We start from the raw sequence: 24,899 nt of genomic DNA, 5'->3' as shown, positions 1-24,899 counted from the left end.
TAGCTTTAATGTTAAATGGAATAACAATCTACCAAGGAAAATTTTAGGGGCTAATATTTGAGGTGGGCTAATTTTCCATGTTTTTTCCAAAAAAAATTGCCAATTTCCATTTTTTTTAAAATGATTTGCCCACATTTTATAGTATATAATTATTTTACTTTAAAAATCGGCAAAATTTTATATAGACTAATATAAAAGCATTTGAAATCAAAATATTTTTACAAAAATATTGCCAAACATTTTACAATTTGCATATTAGGGACTAATAAGATCAGCCAAAATTTCTAAACTTTAAGATAAACTTCTATCCTTAAAATTTTCTTTACAATCTGCCAATAATAATTGTTCTTAAAATTATAAGAAATTATAAAAGTACTCACTTCTTTCAAAATAATTTAATATAAATAAACAGAAAAAACTTAATTACTGTTATAATAATGACAATTTCATAAAATTATGAACAAAAACATCACCTCTTTTATATATATATATATATATATATATATATAATCAAATCTTCTTTATGTTTAACTATATCAATAATTAGGATTGGCTATCAAAATTACGATGGTCAAAATTTCTTGTCATGTTGTTTATATATATATACATTCAATGAAAAAGAAGGTTTCACATTGTTAATGTGGTGAAATATCATAATTATTGTAAGCATAATTTGAGAAGACTATTGACCATAATGACTTTTAGATTTTTAATGAATTCATTTTAATTCATTTATATCATATCATAGTCACTTTAGCATCAAGATTAATGGAAAGAGAACCTTTTAATTAATTGAAAGGTTAGTTTTGTTATGGTATATATGACTACATGTTTTAATAAGGAACTATTAGGAGTTTACTTTTATTTTAACAAGGGAGGTTGTATGGTAGTTAGTCCCTGCCTTGAGCGGGAAGTGGGGCTTGAGTGTTGAACTAGTCATAATCTAACTAGCCAGCTATAAAGAACGATAAGCAGCTAGCCAACGAAGTAGCTTCTATACCTCGTACAGCTCTCCTAGCTCGTACAGGTAGGTCCTATAGCTCAGACAGGTAGGGGCGAGGGTCTCACAGCACAGAACCATATCAATCAGGAGTGGATCAAATTCCATGAGGAGTACAAGGCCTTAATCTAACAATAGAAGAACAACCAACTGAACCCTTCATGAATGGTCCCTTGCAAATACCATGCTTTAGTGGCAACCATGCACCTATGTAAAAACCAGTTGATCTAGCACCAGTCTGATATGATCCAATCAATTCAAGCAGAACCAGTAGATTAAGCGGTTGATTCAGTAGATTATTCAGTTGACTAAGCATCAGTAATCACCACCTATAGCAGTTTACACAGTCGACTAAGCAGCTTAAGAGCCAGTTGGATAACCACCAGTAGTAGCATAAGTATGAGCAGCTCTATACCCAGATTCATATCCTGCACCAACAACAGTGGTTTAAATATACCCACCAGCATAAGCATATACATTAGCCGAACCAGTTGTTTACCTTGTTGAACCAGTTGACCCAGCAGTGGTTTAAGCAGGTGAACCAGCAGCGACATAGGTAGCGTAGGCATAAGAAGCTAGGGCTAAGGCAATAGAGCCAGTTGTTTTTCCAATAGCATAGGTCAAAATGCCCTACTATTATTATTTAAGCAACATTCAAATTCATAAGCAGTTACTTATTTATAAATCTAGAAACCATCAATTGATTGGGCAACATAAGCAACCTATCCCTAAGATCCAGAGCTAGTTTACTTCGTTGCTCAACAAGCAAAAGCAGCATCATCAAAGGAAGAAGCAGATCCAGTAGCATATCCCATTAGAAACCCAAAAGCATAGGTGGTTTATATAATATATATAATAAGCAGTGTACGATTTAGCGGTGTGGATGAGCAGCATGTGAATTTCTCTCCTCTGATGAGTAATAAATGACTCGGTGGTTAGTAGCATGAGAGTGAACCAGCAGTGTAATGGGTGAATCCTGGTGATTGGGTAAGCAAGTGGAGCCATTCTGACTCTGCTAAAATTTTGATTGCAGCGGATTTTACACCCATCTGTACTACTGAGTTGGCAAAGATCGCTGACTACGCTGATGAATTTGAAAGGCGTGGGGTAAAACTTCTTGGGCTCTCATGTGATGATGTTGCAACACATCAAGCTTGGGTGAAAGACATCGAAGCCTTAGCGGTTAGTTAATTCTAACTCATGTATCTTTCTCTTCTATTCTGGTAATGATGATCTGGAATTGAAAATGATATATCTGATAATGATGATCTGGAATTGAAAATGATGTACCTATATGGTGGTCATTTGTGATTTTGACAAGATGGGAAAAAAGTGAGGTATCCCATAGTGGGAGATTCTCTTGTAGATGAACATGTTGGATCCTGATGAGAAACATGTCAAGGGGAATCCATTGCCCTCCAGACCCCTTCATATTATTGGTATAGATAAAAGGGTGTGTGAAAATTAAGCTATTATCTATCTATTTCAGATTCATATTCATGTTTTGAGTATTAATGTTTCAATGGTGGTGACATGTTTTGAAGCAGTTGAAGTTGAGTTTCCTGTACCCGGGCACAACAGGAAGAAATTTTGATGAAGTGCTATGTGTATTGGATTCTCTTCAATTGGCAGCTAAGCATCCTATTGCCACCCCTGCAAATTGGAAAGTGGGTGAACGTGTGATGATATCAGCCTCTGTCAAAAACAAGGTGGAAAAACAGAAGTTCCCACAGGGATATGAGACGATCAGCCTCCCATCTGGCAAAGATTATGTTCAGCTTGTACATGTTTGAAGTGGCAGCTTCCTTCGTTTTTTCTTTCACTAGTTTAGTGCTCTTACCAGATGTAATATCTCATCCTTTAGTAATATAAGCAGAGTGTAAATAGTTAATTTGATTATTTTTTTCCCATGGGTGTGAAACTTGTGAATCCGTGTTCATATTGTACATAAATTGAAGTTGAATGTCTATGTTGCAAAAGACACTATGGATTTTAATATTGCTCACAATCAATGTTTATATATGTTGTAATAGGAAATATATTATTATTATAATTTTGTATCTAATTCAATTATCGTTATAGCTCTAGCTTTGTAGATTTTATAATAGTCTAGTGGGCTTCTCACACTGAGAAAGGTATAAACTTATTCTACAAAGTCCGGGCCCGTAACTACACTGTCTTCACCGAACTTGTTGCAGTTAGCTATGCATTCTTAGTGAAGGCGAAGGAATGATCTTGGTAAATCATCTCGTGGCTATATATACGTAAAAGGGTTCATCAAGCAGAATACCCGACCTGTGTCCGCGGAAAGGTTGTTTTGTCACCTCTATAGTAGTGGCCACCTCAAATTATCATGTTTTTCCAGAGCATAACACCTGTGCACATAATTTATTGGCTGCATGTTTTTCTAGAGCATAACACTTGTGCACATAAATCATTGGTTGCATGCACGGATAGTGTAACATGTCAAATCCGCTTTAACTTCGTGATTGCTATGCCTAGGTATCAGCTTCAGCAAGACCACAACAATACCAACGAGTTGTCTGTCACATTGCCATTATCGCCTTTGTTGTAAGTTGTTCGTCGCATTGCCATTATCGCCTTCGCTGTAAGTTGTCCGTCGCATTGCCATTGTCGCCTTCGCTGTAAGCAACCTAATCTACTTATCTCCTTATGAACTAAGGAGAGCCAAAACAAAGCCTATTGTAGTGCTTTGAGTTTAATCAACATCATTATCATCGAATATGGAGGCTGAGGGACACAACTCTGCCTTCAGGTTGCTCGCAGGTCTCAGCTTATCATGGAATATGCAGGTCGAGGACACAACTTTGCCTTCAGGTTGCTCGTAGGTCCCTGGTAGTGTATACATATCCATAGCTCCATGAGGAACTGTCTATTTCAAAGACATCCAAGAAAAGGTAGCACCAGTACTTACTCGCTCAATTGGAACAATTTCTTAACAATTTCTTTTAAACTTGAATTAGTTTTGTTTTAGGGTTGTCTCTCCTCTTATTCAGTTGCTAATTCAGGCCTAACACTGGCATTACCTGAACCTTGGGGCTTTCATACGCAAGTCTGCAAATTACCATTTTTCACCATTTGGAAGCTCATAAGGATCTCACCTCAAGAGAACTGGAGGAATCATGGCATAACGTAGACTGAAAATGTACAAAATTCAGAATTCACATTCATTAACTTCTAGGCAATGAATATAGTCTACTCACATTCACATTAGTTATCTTCTAGGCAATGAATATAGTGTACTCAAAGGTACTCAAATGTTATCCTGTATGTTGTATGTTTTCATTGTGATCCTGTATGTTTTCATGCATTTTAATTTCTTGTAACACAACAATCTTTGCAAGAAGAAATAGAAGCATTTTTTTCAAAATTGCAGAAATAGAAGCTTTCTTGCTTGAAAGCATAAATGAAATTCAAACCCTAAGCTTCCCTTTGAATTAACGCTTTGAACAAAACATTTGTGTTGGTTGAAGTTTGTTCACAAAGCAAACAAAATAGTTTTTGCAGAGGCACAGTTCAGACAAAAGAACCGTCATACGCTGCTATAGAGAGGAGCGACAAGAGAGGCATTCCAGAAGTCGTAGAGGCCGACGCAGAGGAACTTGCAGAGGCAGAGGTCAGATAGGTTCTTGCTCTTGTTCCACTCGCAGAGGCATAGGTTCTTTCATCGTTCCATAACTCGCAAAGGCAGAGGGCAGACAAGTTCTTGCTCCTATTCCACTCGCAGAGGCACGAGTTCTTTCATCATTTTTTCATCTTAACAGATGCTTTTGATTTCATTTTAAGCCTAAGGCAAGCGAGTAAAGACATTTGCTCTCATGCAAACTGCAAACTACAATTTTGACACGCAGGGCAATTTTGACATGGCAGGGCAGGGATGGTTTGATATGGCATGGATGACTTGTCTCAAAACTTATACTAATACCCAGTAGAGCGGTTGTTTATGAGCTAGCATTTACTGTTATCAACTAATGTAAGCACTAGTTCACCGGTTTCAAAATGCCAAGCAACCGGTTTTAAAATGTAGATCAAACTGAATAAATATATGATATGGTTTTGCCTCCCCGCCTCGGGATGAGGCCAAATAAGACTGCAAAATAGAATGTAGTGTAAAATATGTAAAATATGCTGTGTCGACCTAAAAACTTTGCCTAAAAACAATTGAACTAATACTAACTCCAAAATTTCGATTATTATAGTCCCTTGTCATTGCCAAAGGGCAATTTAAATTAATTAAATTAAAAGTAACCCATTTTTAAGAAAGTTTTGATTTTTTTTTACACTATTTTTTTATATCTATTAATATTTTAATATGGTAGTTTTTTTTGTTTTTCAAATTTATTAATATTTTAATATAGTAATTTTGCTTAAAATTTATAGTAATTTTAAGGAAATTTTGTATTTTAAATTGTTTGTTTTTTTATTGTATATTAATACATAGGGACACATTGAGCAATATCTTGTAGTCATTTTTGTATGTGATTTGTATGGGTCTTGGATTTTGGTGACTGTTGTTATGAATTAGTGGGTTTGGTGTTTTGCTTGTAACTTGGAATCCTTGACTTGAAGATTGGGCCTTTGGCGAATGTTGTTATCAATTACCGGGCTCGGTGTTTTGCTTGTAACCAAGAATGGGTCTTTGTGTTTAACAATTTTATAAAAATAATGATTTTACGTTTAAAAAACAAGAACCAAAAACGGCTTTTAAAGAGCCAAATTTTCCTTAACTTATTTTTTTAAACAAAAATAGTCAAAATCTATCATGTGAAAATATGAGCTCGAATGAAATTGTTATGGTACATTAATATATAAAAGTAACTATGTTTTTAATGGAGGAAAAACTAATTTTTTAAATAAAATATGATACCGTACATAACTTTTGATTTTAAAATTACTTATTATAAAATATTTTTGAATTTACTCTATATTCATATACAATTATCTAAGATTTCGCAGTCTCAAACTTGAAAACCATATTGAATAAGTGATGAGACTTTCAAAAAAGAGTTTCTTCATATTCTGTAATAAGCATTTCACCCTAACTTATCTCTTTTTCCCATAAACATTTCACCCTAAATTATCTTTGTTTTCAATAATATTATTCCAAAACCATATTGAATAAGTGATGAGACTTTCACAAAAGAGTTTCTTCATATTCTGTAATAAGCATTTCACCCTAACTTATCTCTTTTTCCCATAAACATTTCACCCTAAATTATCTTTGTTTTCAATAATATTATTCCAATTATATGTATAGTAAAAATAAATTATAAAATATTTATTTGAAATTACTTCCGCCAATCCTAATAAATAATCCTTTTAATTTAATTATAATAACCTTTAATTTATAAGTGTTAATAAATATATCTTAACATGCGATGGATTTAGCCCGTTATATTTTTAATGTTAAATAAAAAAAGGAGACACAAGATTGTGTAAGCAGCCCAATAAATATTTTAATCCCATAAATGGCCTCATATCCACATAAAGCACACAAAGCATAGAATAATCAATTTATGTAAGATTTAATCTGCCCATTACAGATTCAAATTCACATAATACTTATAAGGGTATAATTAGTTAGATGTGAAAGTGATTCTTCTGCGGCTCTTCTGTGGCATCGAGGCACTTTGCGGCACTCTACGGCTCGATCTTCTGTGGCTCTAGTGGGATCGATCTTCTGCGGCACTCTATGGCTCGATCTCCTGCGGCTCTAGTGGGATCGATCTTCTGCGGCTCTTCTACGGCATCGATCTTTTGTGGTTCTGTGGTTCGTATCGGCAGGAGAAAGTCGTCTTCTTACCCTTCGTATATTAAAGATCTTCTGCGGCATTATCGTCTGCAGATCGATCTTCTGCAGCTCTTCTGCGGCTCCAGTGACTCTGCGGCTCGATCTTCTGCGGCATTATCTTTGATCGATCTTTTATGCGGTTCTTCGGAAATGTCCTGTGAATTCCAAATTTGCGGCTCTCTTTATAGATCTGTGGTTTCTTACTTTTTTTCAGCAATCTTCTGTGGCCTTCTCTTCAACAATCTTTATACTTAGCAGGAGATCATTTATCTTTTATACTTAGCGGGAGATCATTTTCCAGATGGCTCCCAGCTTCGCAAAAATAGCTAATGGCGTCTCTGGGGAGAAAGCTCCTGCCCATATTGTTAGTGAAGCCCCAGCTCCCACTGTGCAAGTGGTCCAGGCCTCACTCGATGAGGCTTTGAAGTTCTCTGAAAGTGCACTAATCTGCCGATTCAATGGTTTGTGGCCGCGGCTGACAGATCTCCACGGTTGGATCTCGGAGGTATGGAAGCCTCTAATTCCTTACGCAATTTATATCTACCCTTGTGTTAGGGGTTTCTTTATAATAGATTTTGAAAACCGTGAAAGCAGACAATGTATTCTAGATTCTGGCCCTTGGTTTTGGGAAAAATCAGGCCTATTCATGAGGCCATGGAACTCATCATTCAATCCCTCAACAACAGTGATAACCTCAGCAGCAATTTGGGTGAGATTGCCAAACCTACCCTTGCATCTCTGGAATTTCTCTTCGCTAGAAGCCATTGGAAATGCAATTGGGAAATTTTACTGCAGGTGCCAAGAAACAGAGGAATATGCCAGAACCACCTATGAACGCATCTGTGTGGAAATGGAATTCAGCGCCGGATTCCCAGCGGAAATACACTTAACAAGTAAATACTACGTGTGGAACCAAAAACTCGATTATGAAAGTGTCCTCTTCAGATGTCGATCTTGCTTTAAGATAGGCCACCTATCCAAAAATTGCCCAAAAGCCTCCCAGATAAAGTCTACTAGGAAAAATCACCACAGATCTACATGGTGGGAAGGAGCACAAAAAGAACATTACACTGTCATCAAAGAAGAATACTCTCGAGAAAATTTTGAATCAAAAGAAATCGGGCAAGAAAGAAACAACTCTCAAGACATGCAGGGGGAGAACCCCGCCCAACAACAAAAGACCGAACTCGACAACCCCTCAAACATCAACAGTTATGAGGATTCGAATACCGCACAAAAGAAATCTTCATTTAATAGCAAAGCAGATCTCCTAGACCAAACTTCTCTGAATATCTTCAAGAGGACGAACACAACAGACCGAGAAGCTAAGACACCAATATCCGATGAACCAGAAAAGATGAAGGAGATGCAAGATAAAGAAAGTTGGAAGACCGTGGAGAAAAAAAAGAAAGCTACAGCACTAATCTCGCCAAGAAAGACGAGGAACCAGACAGTTAGAAACTAAGAAAATTATAGGTCCGATAAACCAATTTGGTCTCAGTGGACGTTAACCATCATCATCATCATCATATAAAGAAGAGCATCATAAATGGGACAACTAAAGAAAACATAATAAAGCACACAAAGCATAGAATAATCAATTTATGTAAGATTTAATCTCCCCATTACGAATTCAAATTGACATAATACTTATAAAGAAGAGCATCATAAATGGGATAACTAAAGAAAACATAATCCATCGGTAGTGATACTTAATATGAAATGCTAGTGGAGATTACAAGTTACGGTACATTGTTACAAGTTACGTTACAGAATGTGCCATTCATGTGGAAACTGAAACTAGTGGATGAGGACATTGAATTCCTTCATGACACTTACAGGGATTCATATGGAAATAGACACTGAAGATGGAAGACTCTGCTATACTTACTTTGAATTCACATTATTATAGTACAACAAATTTTAGATGGTTAGTGTGAGTCCATAACAACATAATAACAGTTAGCAAGTTTAGGTAAGAAATAATGATAGTCATAATTTTTATGGTTCAATGTATGTATAAATTGAAGTGTGTGGAATACAATTGATAAACTTTATGTGTGAGTTTTCACTTTTGATATGGTATTAGAGTCAGAGTCGTGAAGGCTTAGTGGCGAAAATCATGAGGCTCGGTCGTGTGAAGCACACGTGGACCCAATTGTTGGCGCTATTGGAGAGCATGGTTTAAGAGCTATGAGAGAGCCTGTTGTTCAGAGAGTGTGAGCTATGGGGTAGATGTTGTTGTGGGAAAGCAGCATAGATGCTAGTGTGAAGTTGTGAGACTGCAACGACGATGCATGTAGCTACGTGGATGTGCGTGAGGTTTGTTGCCTAACCTGTGTAAAGTCTGAACCTGTGAAATGTTAAATTTCCATAAGGAAATATATATTCCATTAATCAAATATGATATTAGATATATACAGAAAGTGTTCTCTTAAGATAGGAAAACTATCTTGGATACAAAATCTGTTGCTTGAGAGAATATCTCAACTACACACAAATCTAGGAAACAAAATAGGAACAAACTTCTCTAGATAGAAAGAATCACAACTGAGACAAGTAGGAATTACATATTCCAACACACCCTCTTAATGAGTACTTGTCTCGATATCAATCTGCAAAGTCTAGTTGTGGTCAAACATAACAAGAGAATATGTTGATGTCCATATAAAAGAGCAAGCATCCACTGGAATGCATGTGTGCCAACCGTTGCAACCACTAGTCTACTAAGATGCCCTTCACATACATGGTTCTGTCAACCATTATCACTGCATAAATGTACCTTTACCTGTAAATCCCCCTCCAATATCATCATCATGGGTTTTATCGAATTACCCGTAACCATGCTTTCGGTTTTATCAGATCACCCTTAACATGCCACCAAGGGATTTCAACCACCACGACTCAACACAGCCACCAAGGCCCAACACAGCCACCAAGGCTCTCCAGCTGCTCTAGCCACAAATCTACCACTAAGGCACTCTAGTCACTCTGGGCCACAAACCTGCCACTAGGGCACTCCAGCCACTCTAGGCTACAAACCTACCGCTAGGGCACTCCAGCCACTAAGGCTCACCAAAGACCCAACTCAACTAGGCCGAGGGTTTTCTCAGCTAACCCTAAACCATGCCTATAGGAGTCCATGTCCACTTCACTCTCACATGTGGTTTCTGGCTTACCAAAAACCGAAACTGCAAATAAGAAGTGGTTTTAAGATTACCACAAACTTTATGAGGGTACACATGCCTTACAAGACTTACAACACAGCTCCAACTTTTGGAGTTACAAGGTAAATACATTACAAAGACCACTACAAAACATCCTAGACTTGCTTACTAATAAAATGTGTGACTCATAATACAACATGCTAGTGAGTCTATCCTGCAAATTCATACTAACTCACACAAACATTCAACTAGTTGTCCATGATCCCAATTTTGCATTTGCTTTGCACAAAATCAATATTTGTTGCACTTCAACCTTGACCACCGAGCACCTTTGGTATCTTTTTTCTATTTTTTGTTTAATTGTCTTGGATTCACCTGCGCAATTTGTTAGAGTAACTAATTCTAACAAAACTACTTCATTGAGTTAGCCAAAATCAATGCTTTTAATTCCAAAACATTTATAAATACTACATTAATTTGATTCTCATTGGAATTTTTTTTAAGTCTACGATTCTAACAAATTGCACTTTTATATTGAGTTGATCAAACTCAATGTGTTTACCTTTCGAAACTCCAATTCTGTTAGGTTGACCTGAAGATAAAGAAGAAAAAAGAGAGAGCAGTAAACTTCCAATTACGTGAGAAAGACACTATCCTAGACACTAGAAGCGTTCACCTCCACAAGCATCGCCACCTGGCAGTAGATGCCACATGTACTGTGTATATGTTGAGTCATTGTGGAAGAACACTGGAATGCACCTGGGTATGATGGTATCGAATGTCCATCAGTGCGTCGGTGTGTCACCAGGGGCAGCAAGCAGAAGACCAACTCCATAAATGCCTGCATCAGTGGCTATAAGCTCGATGCTTCACAACTCCTGTGATTTTATTAAAATATGTGCAGCAATGAATGAATGCATTGTCCTTTTTTATGGCTAGTCACTAGATCGAACATACCTATGTCGAAGGTTCCCAATTTTCTCAATTGCGTATGCATTGGAGACCAAAAATGGTAAAAAACCCATGTTTAGATTGCATGCTAGAGCTAAGGTGACAAAAATAATAAGTATGCAGGTCCTCTGTGGTGAACACTGAGCACTCTCATGTACTCGTAGCACAATGTATGTACAAAACAACCTTTTGATTCCGCTCAACAACATTTCCAAATAGCACCGATTTCTCCACACGTATGATAGACTGCAGTGCTTTCCAACGACCCTTCCACTTGATCGGCCAATAAATCTTCCAAGTCGATGGCCTCTCTTAACCATAAATTAAGGAATTTCACATGATCAATTGGTCTTGGAGGTCCTGAGGCCAACTCCCATCGGTGTCGATCAAGATATTAAATTTTTTTATTAACTTGACTCTTTGTCCCCTCTGCAAAACATTTCACGTAGGCAACACATCCAGAAATCCTAGTTGGAGAGAAAAAGTAAATTAAAACAATGCATCACTACGCCTCCCTTTCAAATCTACACGCAATAGTGCACACTCACTAAACACAGCAATAGTGCGCTCGCCTTTCGAATCTATAGCTATAGCAGTCAACATCGATTGTATCACTATAATGGTTGACATAATGTTAATCTCATTGACCCCTCACAGGTCTCACACGCACCATATATCACAAGGTTGTCAAAATATCTTCACAAGCTTATCAGATATTCTTCAATTTTAAAAACATCATGGTGCACAAAACCAAAAATAGAATTGTTAACGGACAAACTAGTGTCTGCCTCAGCACAATTCGATGCACCATCAAGCCGCCAATTAAACTCCACAAAACAGTCACTTTCCGGCCGACGCAGTTCATGCTGGACAACCTTCTCCACATGGGATGTGCACGCTTCACAGTCACGTCACGACTCTTCACTGCTCCTGACACATGGCTGCTCCCGAATGCTCCCAATGCTTGGAAACTCGATCCTACTTACCACGCTCTTTCCACTTCCATCTACATAGGAGCAACAAAATGATGGGCAAACCAGCAGTGGAAAAACAAACAAAACACTCATCAAACCCTTTATTTCTTTCAACCCTAGAGGGGCCAAGGCCGAGGCCCATACGGGCTCTGATACCATGTTAAATTTCCATAAGGAAATCTATATTCCATTAATCAAATATGATATTACGTATATACAGGAAATGTTTTCTTAAGATAGGAAAATTATCTTGGACACACAATTTGTTGATTGAGAGAATATCTCAACCACACACAAATCTAGGAAACAAAATAGGAACAGACTCCTCTAGACAGAAAGAATCACAACTCAGACAAGTAGGAATTACATATTCCAACATGAAACACTTATAGAGTGCGTGTAATGGTGTGACACCATTATTGGTGAAAATCTATAGATTGATGTGGTAGTCATTGTGGTGAGTCTACAGGAAGGCGTTGTTTAGTTCTTTGAGCACTTTCCCTACATACTGGTACATATTGGTGCGGTGAGTGTGAGTATTCATCACTGTGAACGTGTTGAGTTTCTCATGGAGTCTTGCAAGGCAAATCAGGCCATATTTCCAGTAGTGGGAACCTTGGAGGGTCATGTGATCAAGTATGATGCCTCTGGAGATCTGAGTGAAGTGCGAGAGCTTGAGGGTCATTGTGTGTAATCCTGGAGCTGGCGTGGAAGAGCGACCACCGTGGATGGATACCTAATCCATGTGTGTGTGGAGTGAGCATGGAAAGTCATTGCCCGCAGTCTCTATGTGTGTGGAAAGTCATTGGACTATTGAAGAGCACTGTTTGAATTACACACTACATGTAGTGACCGGTCTAGTGTGAAAAGGAGTGCAAAATGGCCATTCTGTTGTTGGAAAGCATTGTGTGAAAGTTTTTTGTGTGATTGTAAGTTATGAGAAGTGCACCATACTTAAAGGTCGATGGGAGAAGCACATCATACTATTGAAATCTTGTGAACTTAGCATATTCAAGGCTAACTATGCGAAGTTCAAAGCCATGATGTGCATATTCAAGGCCGACTGTTGTTTACATCTTGGAGATGAAGGTAGAACATCGCCAAATCATTGAATTCACATAAAGAAGACTAGGTCATCTGTAGGGAAGTTAAGAGTGGGTACCTGCAATATGGCTATGATAAAGGTGTCAACCATTTGGTCTCCACTTGGAGGAGACTTACTGTATTTGTGGGTGGTGAACTTGACCCTACTTGAGTGTTATTCTTTGATAAGTGTTTGTTTTGTAAGTTATTTTTTGACAGAGTGCGGGGGTCAAGCGGTGTGGTGCATGAGTGTGGAAGAGGCCTGAACTCACGACCTCGATAGAAGCTTGCCATGGTGTTATTTGAAGAGGTTCGACATATGCCAACATAGAGATTGGTTGTGATCTGTGAAGGGGTCGTTGTTGGATGCATTTATGCCTTGGTGGCTAAGATCAATTATATCTGTGAGAATATTTGTGTGTGGTTGAGATCTGAAGCTTTATGACATCCTCCGTGTATATTTGTGGAGCGTGTGGTGTATTCTTCTCAGTCGAGGGTTGGTGTGTCTATTGTGAATGATGTGCTAGGGCTTCACGGGTGTGTTTGGTGTAAAAGTGCTCGCTGTCTATGAAATCTTTGGTATGAAAGTGCTAGCTACCTGTCATTTCTATTTGTGTTCTGCTAGTTGTCTGCCATTTCTTTTTGTGTTCTGATTGCACCTACTATTATTTATTTGATTGGTGTGGATCAAATAGGCCAATAAGAATATTCTTGGTGCCATAGTTAAATCATATCAAGCATTGGTCATGAAGCACAAACTTACAGCCGAAAGAATCCAGATCTACATTGTGAGGTGTGAGGTTTGTGGTGTTGTGTATTGAAATCTTGTGGAGTGACTGCAAGGCCATGGTAAGATTTGTGTGGGAAAGTGGTTAGAACTCCAAAGTGTCTTTGTTTGTTGCATATTTTTTCTATGGCAGAGATAAAGTGGTGCACGGTGGTTATGTTTATCTTTTTAGACTTATTTAACAATCACCCTTTGGATGATCATTTTTTCATGAGTCCATTTGAAAGCATTTTTGGGTCCGGAGGTGTTTTTGAGTTGGAAGAAATCTCTGACAAACAATGTGATGTTATTGATGATCAAGAGCCAAAGTCTACTCCACAAATCCTATGATTGAAGAGCTTCCAGTGGTTCATGAGGCAGGGTGTAAACAATTAATATGGGAATATATTTTTGAAGATCTAACTGATGGCCACAACAATGCAACCAAAAGGATTTGGAGTAAGAAGAAGAAGAAATATGTTTGGAGCAACAAATTCAAAAAAATGTTTTATTAATATACTGTAGCAAAGAAAGTCAAAATGAAATATTTGAGTCATGTTTGTAAGCCTAATTGAGACTTAAACTAGGAAAGTTAACATTTAGGTAGTGATTAATGGAAGGTGTTAGAAATAATCACAATGAGTACAAATTCTAAATTGTTGGTGTCAATCAGTAGCAATAGTCAGCAAGTTTAGGTAAGAAATAATGATAGTCAATGATGTTAAAATAAGCTAATTACTCCCGCATGAGGAGTTTACTAAAATTATAGAGTCAGTTAAATGAGTGTTGAGTGTTGAGTGTTGAAGCGTTGAGTCAATTCGAGTTAAGTCATAGTCAAATTAAGTGTGTGGTTGCATGTCAAGATATTTTAGGCAAGTCACTAGTTGGAAAAGGTTAAATACCCTTCATTGGGTCCATTGTAATTATGAAGTTTTGTGTGATCAATAGAGAAGCCATAGCTAGTGTGTTTTGTGTGTGAATTTTTGTTTAAGCTCTTCTGCCTTTCCAACAAATTGGTATTAGAGCAAGATGAGAAGTCTGAAAGATATTTATGATGATTTGGATGTTAGTTAAAATTTTGCATTGCTGTCATTCCAACCTTTTTCGTTTGAATAAGTAATGAGAGATGAAAATTGGGTGATAGGAAGTTGAATAGATGATGGGATCACTTCTATCACATGAGGCAAGGATAGAAAGAAATAAGGATTCCACTTTAGAAAGCGCTTTCAAAATTCAAGTTTCTATTTCAAGAGACAGAGGTTGAGGCAGAAGTAGATCGAGAGGCAGTAGATGAGGAAAAAGAAATGGTGGTCAGAGAGATGGCCGAGAAGAGCATGAACATGAAAGTGGAAGCACTAGCAGAAGATTAAGCAATAGTCAAAGAGTTGACAAATCAAAGGTGAGATGTTATTATTGCAAAAAAGTTAGTCATTATGCCCATGATTGCAGGAAGAGGATAGTTGATCAAGGGAACTAAAGAGTTAATGTCACCACAGAGAGTACTAACTCCATGTTCCTAGCTTGCAATACCATGCATGAACCTTCTGATAATGTGTGGCTATTGGATAGTGGTTGCAGTGACCACATGATAAGAAACAAGAATTTGATTGCAAATTTGGATCAATATGTGAAAAAAAAGGTAAATTTGGGGACTGACAAGACTGTCGATGTAGATGGAAAAGGAGTGGTCAACATTATGAGCAAGCAGGGGGATTCGAAAAAAATCTCAAAGGTATATTATGTTCCCAGTCTCAAACATAACTTGATAAGTGTTGGTTAATTGATAAAGAAATGATACAAAGTTATTTTTCAAGGTCAAGAATGTGTTATATATGACAAGTCTCCAAACAAGCAGTGAATAGCGAAGGTGCAGATGACGAAGAACGAACTCTTTCCTATAATTATGAATTACAATGATTAGGTCAGTTGTTTTACAGTTGCATGTTCTAATGATTATTGGTTATGGAACTTTCGATTTAGACACTTGCACTTTTCTGGTTTAAGATTGTTGCAGCTGAAATTGATGGTCAGAGGATTACCTCCAATCAAAGAACCTGCTAGTACTTGTGAGTGTTTCATCTTGGGAAAGCAACACCGTGAATTTTTCCAAAGGGAGTTGCATACCAAGCAAAGAAACATCTTGAGCTAGTTCATACAGACTTGTGTGGATCTATAAGGACACAGCCGATTGGTGGAAATAGTTACTTCCTCGCTTTCATTGATGACTATAACAGAAAGACTTGGGTTTATTTCTTGAAGCAGAGGTTTGAAACTTTTCCAAGGTTTAAAGAATTCAAAGCCTTAGCAGAGAACCAAAGTGATCGACCGATCAAGGTATTGAGGTCAGATCATGGTGGAGAATATGATTCAAAGGCAATCCATGATTACTGCAAACAACATGGAATCAGAAGACAATTTACAACTAGGTACACACCACAACATAATGGTGTAGCAGAGAAAAAGAATAGGACAATTATGAACATGGCAAGAAGCATGTTGAAAGGCAGAAACTTGTCTATGAGTATTGGGTAGAAGTAGTTGCATGTGCTATTTATGTGATCAACAGATCTCCTACAAAGCATGTGATGAACAAAGTACCAGAACAAGCATGCTCAGGAATGTCTTGCAGTATATCTCATCTCAGAGTATTTGGATGTGTAGCTTATACATAGATAGTGATTTTGCAGAAACTTTGGATGATAGGAAAAACACTTCTGGTTTTGTGTTCCATCTTGGTTCAGGGGTGATTTCATGGGCATCTAAAAAGTAGTCCATTGTGACACTTTCATCAGCGGAAGAAGAATATGTAGCAGTAACATCAACAGCATGTCAAGGAGTGTGGTTAAGAAGAGTATTTGATAGACTCAAACAGAAACAACAAGGATCAACGACACTATATTGTGACGACACCTCAACGATTGCACTATCGAAGAATAGAGTGTTTCATCAAAAGAGCAAGAATATTGATACTAGATATCACTTTATTAGAGAATTTGTGAACAATGGAGAAGTTCACTTGAAGTCTTGTAAATATAGTGATCAATTGGCTAATATATTTAGTAAGTCATTAGTAAAAGATGTGCTTCAATTTCACAAAAAAAACTAGGGTGTTGTAAGCCTAGCTAAGAAATAGACCAACAGAGATGTTTGAATTGTCATGAGTCATGTTTTAGTTTAGCGGTCATAATTAAGGAGGACTGTTAAAATAGCTAATTCACTCCCGCATGGATAATAATCTAAAATTAAAGAGTGCATTGAGTCAAGTTGAGTTAAGTCATAGTTGAATTTAGTGTGTGGCTGCATGTCAAGTTATTTTAGGCGAGTGCTAATTGGAAACCCATAAATATCCTTCACCGGGTTCATTGTAATAATCAAGTTTTTGTGTGATTAATAGAAAAGCTGCAAATCACATGTTAAACCTATAAATATATTTCCCTGGGTTCATTGTAATAATCACTTTTTTGTGTGATCATTAGAAAACGGTAAATCGTGTGTTTTATGTGTGAAATTTGTGTTTTGACTCCTCTCCTTTTCCAACGGGCCGTCTAAATTATACAACCCTTTTTCCTCAATATCATCATGCGGGTGGCATGCTTAATACCCATCATCACCCCTCTTACGTTCACATTCATAACTCGGTCAAATTGTTCCATCTCGTACTCTGCTACGCCCTTCACCATAGTGGAATAGCTGATTCCTGCATTGTTTTTTTTCAGAGAGAAAATCATCATAGATTATATTAAGAAAATATAATATTCTGAATACATTACAAAGAGACCATCCAAATCCTGAAACAGAGTTCAGGAAAGTCCAAGCGGCAGATAAACAGAAACCCCATAAAGGAGAAAACTTTGTCAGTCCAAATTACTTACAGATTTTTAATTTTGGAAACCAAAAAAAAACATATTCCATAATGCATAGAGATAATATCAAAAATGTTGACTCCCACAAAAAGCAGAGATCATGAAGGCCAGATAACCGATTTAAAGAAACCATAGACCAAAGTCATCCAGAAAGGTCGAGATATGCCGATATGTGAAACAGAATGGAGGCAAGGGGCGCCCTGGAATCTTGAAAGATTTGAGCGTTCCTCCATTTCCATAAAAACCAGCAGGCAAGGATAAATAAGGTTCGCCAAGATGAACACTGTTCACTCCACCATTTGAAACCATCCTGTACAGAGGAGAAAACCCGGTAAGGAAAACCATAAGACAAAGACAGTTCATACCAGATATGAGTAGTTGAAGCGCATTGGAAGAACATATGAGCGTTAGTTTCAGCCGCAAACTGACACATGGAACATCTGCCCGGACCCTGCCAACCCTTCTTTTGAAGGACCTCCCATGTAAGATTCCTGTTTGAAAAAACCAGCCATGAAAATAGAATCATTTTGAGAGGACATGTCGCCTTCCAAAGCCTGGGTGGAAAGATCGGATCGGAGTAAGACGTAAGGCCTGTTGACATTGCTGTATATAAATCCTTAACACGTAAAGGCTGAGAAGAATTCTGTAGAGACCATGCCAGAACGTCCTTTGAACCAGATCGATGGATCCCCTTGCCGATAAGGTTCTGAGCAACAGACAACCATAAGGGCCGCAAAGATAGAGGCAAAGATAAATCCTCCCCGTCCTTCCATACTGGAGATGAGAAGGACCAAGATTTTATCAGCTTGTCCCACGTAAATATGCCCTTTGAGTGGAAAAAGGAGATCAGTCTAGGGGAGAGCAATGAATCCAAACCATTTACAATTGAATCGAAATCGATGAAGATGCTTGAGCCCGAGAAAATTCTCCATCGTAAATTTCCCATGAAGAAAGACTGAATTTTCCTGAAACTTTGCCAGATAGCTGATCCTCTTTTAATGCCCAGAGATTTCCTCCTGTACCAGAATACCATGCTTCTACCTTTTAGATATTTTCTATTGATGACTTTGCTCCACGGACCCTCACCATAAATGCCTCTATGAAGAGATTTACATAGGAGGGCTTTCCCAAAAGTCCTCATGTGCATAAGACCCCAGCCTCCCGCCTTCTTCGATTTTGTGATAAAATCCATCTTTACTAAGTGAATCTTGGTCTGATAAGATCTTCCTCCCCATAAAAAATTGGCAGCTAAAGAACACATTTTGTTTATAACAGGAGCAGGGAGAAGATATAGGTGGGCCCAATAAACCACCAATTGAGATAGAACCGCCTGTACCAAGATGTACCTCCCCGCCAAAGATAGGAATCTCGTCTCCCATCCTGATATTTTTTTGTAGAAGCGATCTATCAACCATTGCCAATCCTGTTTGTGATTTCCTTTTGCTTTCAGGATAAAACCCAAATATTTAAAGCCTTCCTTAATCGATGCCTGGTTAATGCCGAACAGGGCTGCAATCCATTGAACTGTCTCCAGATTAGACTCATTGTGATACAACAAAGATTTGTCCCTGTTGATGACCAGGCCGGATGCTGACTGAAACTTTTGAAGGATATCATTTAGGCAATACCAGGTTGCCCTGCAGAGCATGGCGAAAATGAGAACATCATCAACAAAAAGATTATGGGATAGGAATATATCCTTGCAAATCTTTATCGGCCTGCATCTTCGATCAGTCACAGCTTTGTTGATCTGAGTGCTGAGAGAATTCATCACTAGGATAAAGAGCAGAGGGGAGAGGGGACAACCCTGACGAAGTCCCCTTTCCGCTTGGAAAAAAGATGATGGAATACCATTTATAATAACTGAATATTTAATGTTTTCGACACACGCCATTATCCAGTTAATACCTTGTGGTCTCAAACCAATTTTGGCCAGCAAGATTCTAAGGAACCCCCAATCCACACAATCATACGCTTTTTTCAAATCTATCTTTAGAATAGCCGCGTCAATATTATTTGACAAAATTGAAAATAAACATTCCTGAGTCATAGCAACCGCATCCAGTATGTTCCTATCTTTTAGAAATGCATGCTGGTCACTTGTGATAAAAGAGTTTAGAACAGGCTTCATCCTTTCCGCTATAATTTTAGAGATGATTTTAAACAGAATATTGCATAAGGCAATAGGCCTGTAGTCCTGAAATGAGTCTGTTCGGTCCTTTTTCGGAATAAGTGCTATGAACGTGGAAGTTAAAGCATTGTTGATGTTTCCAGACATACGGGAAGCCTCCACCATCCCCAGCATGTCAGCTTTGAACATATCGTAAAAATGAGAAAAGAATTCAATTGGCCAACCATCTGGCCCGGGACTTTTGTCCTTTTTGAAGGCCTTGATAGCAGCTTGGAGTTCCTCTTCCGTAATAGGCTTAAGAAAATCATCATTTGCAGCCTCGTCGTACATTTCTGGTACCAGATCCACAGCCCATAAGATGTCATTTATGTTACCCTGTTGCCTCATATATTGTTTCTGAAAGAACCTTGTAGCTTCAGCAGATATGTCATGCTGAGAGTAAAAAAACCCCCCATTACCATCTTCAATCTTCCAGATAGAGTTTTTTCTCCTTCTAGCATTTGCAAAATTATGAAAAACTTCGAGTTCCGATCCCCCTCCCTGAGCCAGGTCGCTCTGCTTTTTAGCCTCCAGGAAGCTTCTTCCTTTTGCAGCAACATTTGTTTCTTTTTTTCCAAATTTCTGATAAAATTCTTTTGCTCAAAATTCTTTTGCTCAAAATTCGAGTTGACCGTGTTTCTCCATGGCCAAATCCATGGCAGCGCTAATATTTGCTCTCTGCTCACATCGCTGTGCACAAAAATTGCAGGAGGAGAAAGGGATTCAGGAACTTTTCTCCCAGCTTGATCTGCAATTATGACTTTGGCTCCGTACTTTGTGAAGAGCCGAACAATGGCTTCTCTGATGCCAGATGCTCCGCCCATTATTATTGCGACCTTGCCCTTCAATCTGCAATCAAAGATCGTTGGTCGGAATTTTTTTTATTAGGGGTCTGCAAAACCTTTAAAAAATATTTAGCTCAATTGACTGTTATCAGTGGCCTAGACAATAACAATAAATAGAGTAACTTCAATAAACTCCATTGCTGCAACATTGCATAAATTTGGAAAATTAAATTCTGTAACAACAGACGAGTTTAAAGTCAGATTCAGCATTTATGGTGTACTATAAGTACCGTTGCTCTGATGTAGCGATCAGTGAGTGTTGTTGCAAAGCAGGCCTCACGATGCTTGTTATGTATCCGGTAGCTATAAAAAGTATACTAGAGTGAAAATAGTCAAAAATACTATTTAGCTGGAAAGTTTACCAGGTCCCAGGATAAAAGTTGATGTGATACATGGCTGGAGGCTGGGCAACTTCAATTGGGGAAATCAATACAGGGAAAAATCGGCTGAGTAAAATTATTTTCATAAAAATTAAAATGGTGTGAAATGATTTATTACATATTGATATTGATATATAAGTTTTGGGTTAAAATATATATTATTTTAATTATATTGATAGAAAATTGGTTGAGAGAATATCTCAACCACACACTAATTTAAGAATTAATTTATTGGAGAAAATCTGTACATATTAAATTTAAGTCTATACATATCAAATTTTATTTTAAATTTAAAAATATTTTAATGGTTAATATGATAACAGACTCACAATAAACACACAAGAGATTGTATATCTATCTAATAAAAAAATTGTTATAAAATAAAGTAAAAATAAAATATTTTAATTTTGAAATGAATTATACAAATTTCCTATATATTTTCTTTCTCTTTGATCACTTCTTTTTTATATTCTATTTTCATTTATAAACTACTATATTTAATTTAATTTCTAAACAGTTTTTAGTTTTTAATTTCTATATATTTTCTCTCTTTGATCACTTTTTTTTATATTCTATTTTCATTTATAAACTACTATATTTAATTTAATTTCTAAACAGTTTTTATTTTTTAATTTTTTTGGGATGCAGAAAAATTATTTTTAAAGACAAATTTTTTTCATGGATGAAAAATGAAAATTGCAGAACATCTCTCATTTCTCTCATTTTCAATGGACTTTTTTCATCATAACAATGAGATAAAATCAAAATTTAATATATAAAACTACATATTTTATTAAACTAGTCTAACCCTTTATAATTTCTAATAATATCTCCAGCCTTTAAACTTCAACCTTATTTCTAAGCTTGTTATTATTTATTTATTGCTTGGTAACCTATATAATTATATCGGCCAAACCTATAAAGCAATAATGAAAAAATTTACTTATACTATGAAATTATAGCAATAGTTTCATGTCTTAATTCTTTGAATAAATTAGAAATTAATTGCAAAATTATATGTTAGATTTAAGATTTTTGTGATTTATAATGTTGAAATATGTCTTTCAGATTAATCGCATTATTAAGATTTGGTCAAGTTTTCGAACCAACTAATGTGGTTCATCCTCACATTGTCCTAAGGATGAACCACATTAGTTGGTTCGAAATATCGACCAAAGCTTAATAATGTGGTTAATCCGAAAAACATATTTCTAAAAAAATATAATTAGGAAAAGGAAAAAAAATTACATGATTTTCTTTGTATACTTTAATATTTACTAAAGTTTAAAAAATAAATATTATTTGTATTCATTATTCACTGAGGTAAGATAAAATGTAACAAGTTTGAGCCCTCTACGGTAGTGGCACAAGAATTAAAAGGAACGGATTTTATCCTACCTCTGTTGAGATTTTCTGTTTTGCATAAGATAGGCAAAATCTCAGTAGATGACAACAATAGGAATCAGTTCCTAGATTAGCTCCAGTTTGTTGGGAGGGAGTTAATGCATCCTAAATTTGAGTTGAGAGGATTTATGAGGCAGTTAGATTCTCTTTGCTATATAACAGGTATCTATATGGATTGTTGGGTATGAGGGTGTGAGAGTTTGTGAGAATTTAATTTTGTAATCCCCTGTTTGATTAATAAGATTGCCGATGCCTATGTTTGGTGGACGCAGCCTAGATTGGTTGGGTGAACCACGTTAATTCCTGTGTCTCCTGTGCTTGAATTATTTGCTGTGTATATGTTTTATAATCTGTTGTGCCTCTGATCTCCAACAAGTGGTATCAAAGCAGTTGGAGGCGTGGCACGTCTGCTGGAGGTGGAGCCGGATGTGTTGAAGCGTGTTGGAGCGTATAATCATTGCTGGTGCGTGGATCGTATTATAGTGCAGCTGTGTATGACTGTGTGTGGAGGTCGTTTACCACTGCTGCGTGGAAGACCATTAGACCAAACCTGCGTACCCGCTGGAGCATTGAAAAAGCTGCGTGGAACGTAGATCAGGCAGCGTATGTCCACTGCGTTGGAGGTCGTGGTAGATCAGGCGGCGTATGTCAATCAGCGTGGAGGCAACCTGCGTGTTTGTTGGTTTATTCATTGCGTGAGGGTGCTGGAACCTGTCCAACCTGCGTATAGATTGCTGTGTATATTGATTCAGGCGGATTGTTGGCCCGACGTAGAGGTAGGTGATCTGTTCCACACTAATCGATGGGTTAGTTTGTGTCGGCTTTTATGTCTTGCATAAGTCTACATACGCCATTGTTTTAATAGTTTTCTCATTATGAAAGCTCATGGAGTGGGGGTTGTGAAGTTATATGTCGAAACAAAAAACTCTTGTACAGTAAAGAAAATAGCGTGAAACTTTATGACGTTATATCAGCTTTGCCAAAGGATATTTTCAGTTGTGGCAGGAGTAGGCATCTATGCTAGTGAATGACATTCGTATTTTAAAGTGTATGTTTTTTGTGGTGCGGTGTTGAACACTGTGCGCTGAAAACCGAAAGGGTATTTCTCCATGAAACCATGCTATGTTTCGACTGCCACAAATTGCAGAATTTGATACACAGTTTTTTGTATTGTAATTCAGTTTTTTGTTTTTTAAAGCAAAGGCATATGGCAGAAATTTGTATGTGAAGTACAAGGGCAGATATTTGCTTGTTTTTTAAAGGCAAAGGCATTTTTTAAAGAACAAACTTCATTTATTTAAAGCTGGTTTTTTGGAGATTATTGTGTTTTTTGTTGATACAAAATGGCGAAAACTCAAAGTGCCCGGTTTGAAATTGAGAAGTTTAATGGCAAGAATAATTTCGAGATTTGGAAGGTGAAAATGTACGATTTGCTTGTCCAACATGGTGTGGCAAAGGCGTTGTTGGGCAAATCCAAACAGCCTTACAACATCACAGATAATGAGTGGGCCGAGATGGATGAAAGAGCGATAAGTGCTATTCGACTGTGTCTAGCTGATGATGTCCTGTTTAATATCGTGTCGGAGACAACAGTTGCTGGTTTGTGGATGAAACTGGAGAAACTGTACATGACCAAATCCTTAACCAATAGGATTCTCCTGAAGCGACAGTTGTACAGTTTGCGAATGAAGGAAGGTACATTGATTGCTGATCATTTAAATGCTTTTAATACTCTTCTTGTGCAATTACAAAGTATAGAGGTAACTATTCAATCCGAGGATAAAGCTATTACTTTATTGTGCTCATTGCCCGAATCATGGGATCATTTTGTTACTTCTATAAGTCTTAGTTCATCAGAAACTATTGAGTTTGATGATGTAGTTGCATCCTTATTATCGGAAGAAACAAGGAGAAGGTCGCATTCTGAAACCTCTACATCAGAAGCTATGATGGTTAGAGGTCGTTCGAAAGAAAGACACTCCAGGAGGCCGAGCGACTCACGTTCAAAGTCGAAAGGGAAGAAGAGTAAGCTAAAGTGTTGGTTTTGTGGCAAATCAGGGCATTTAAAGAAGGACTGCTGGAAGCGACAGCAACAAACTTCAAAAGCAGATTCTTCGACAGAGAAGAAGGAGGCAAATGCGACAGATACAGGTTCGACATCTGGTTCAGGTATGAGTGATGAAGTATTATCAGTTAATGTGTCAAATCATGGTCAACATTGGTTGTTAGATTCCGGTGCATCAAACCACATGTGTATCCATAAAGAATGGTTTAAGGAATATAAATCAATTAATGATGGAGTTGTGTACATGGGTAATGATGTAACATGTAATATTGTGGGGATTGGGAGCATACAACTACAAATGTTTGATGGGACAACTAGAATATTAACTGATGTGAGGCATGTACCAGATTTAAGAAAAAATTTGATTTCATTAGGAGCACTTGATTCAAATGGATATAAAACTGTAATTCAAGGTGGAG

The 24,899-nt window shown here is 37.3% G+C and overlaps 1 pseudogene; it reads left to right on the top strand.

The window, feature by feature from the left end:
• Positions 1–2,793, top strand: part of LOC149139763 (1-Cys peroxiredoxin A-like) — a 71,478-nt pseudogene extending 68,685 nt beyond the window's left edge.
• Positions 2,794–24,899: the final 22,106 nt, after the last annotated feature.

The sequence above is a fragment of the Pinus tabuliformis genome, chromosome X (assembly GCF_031772625.1).
Source record: "Pinus tabuliformis cultivar Carrire ecotype Pingquan chromosome X, CPIR1, whole genome shotgun sequence".
In the NCBI taxonomy this organism is placed as follows: domain Eukaryota; kingdom Viridiplantae; phylum Streptophyta; class Pinopsida; order Pinales; family Pinaceae; genus Pinus; species Pinus tabuliformis.
Note: the sequence above shows the minus strand (reverse complement) of the source record. Positions and strands in the feature narration are given on the sequence as shown.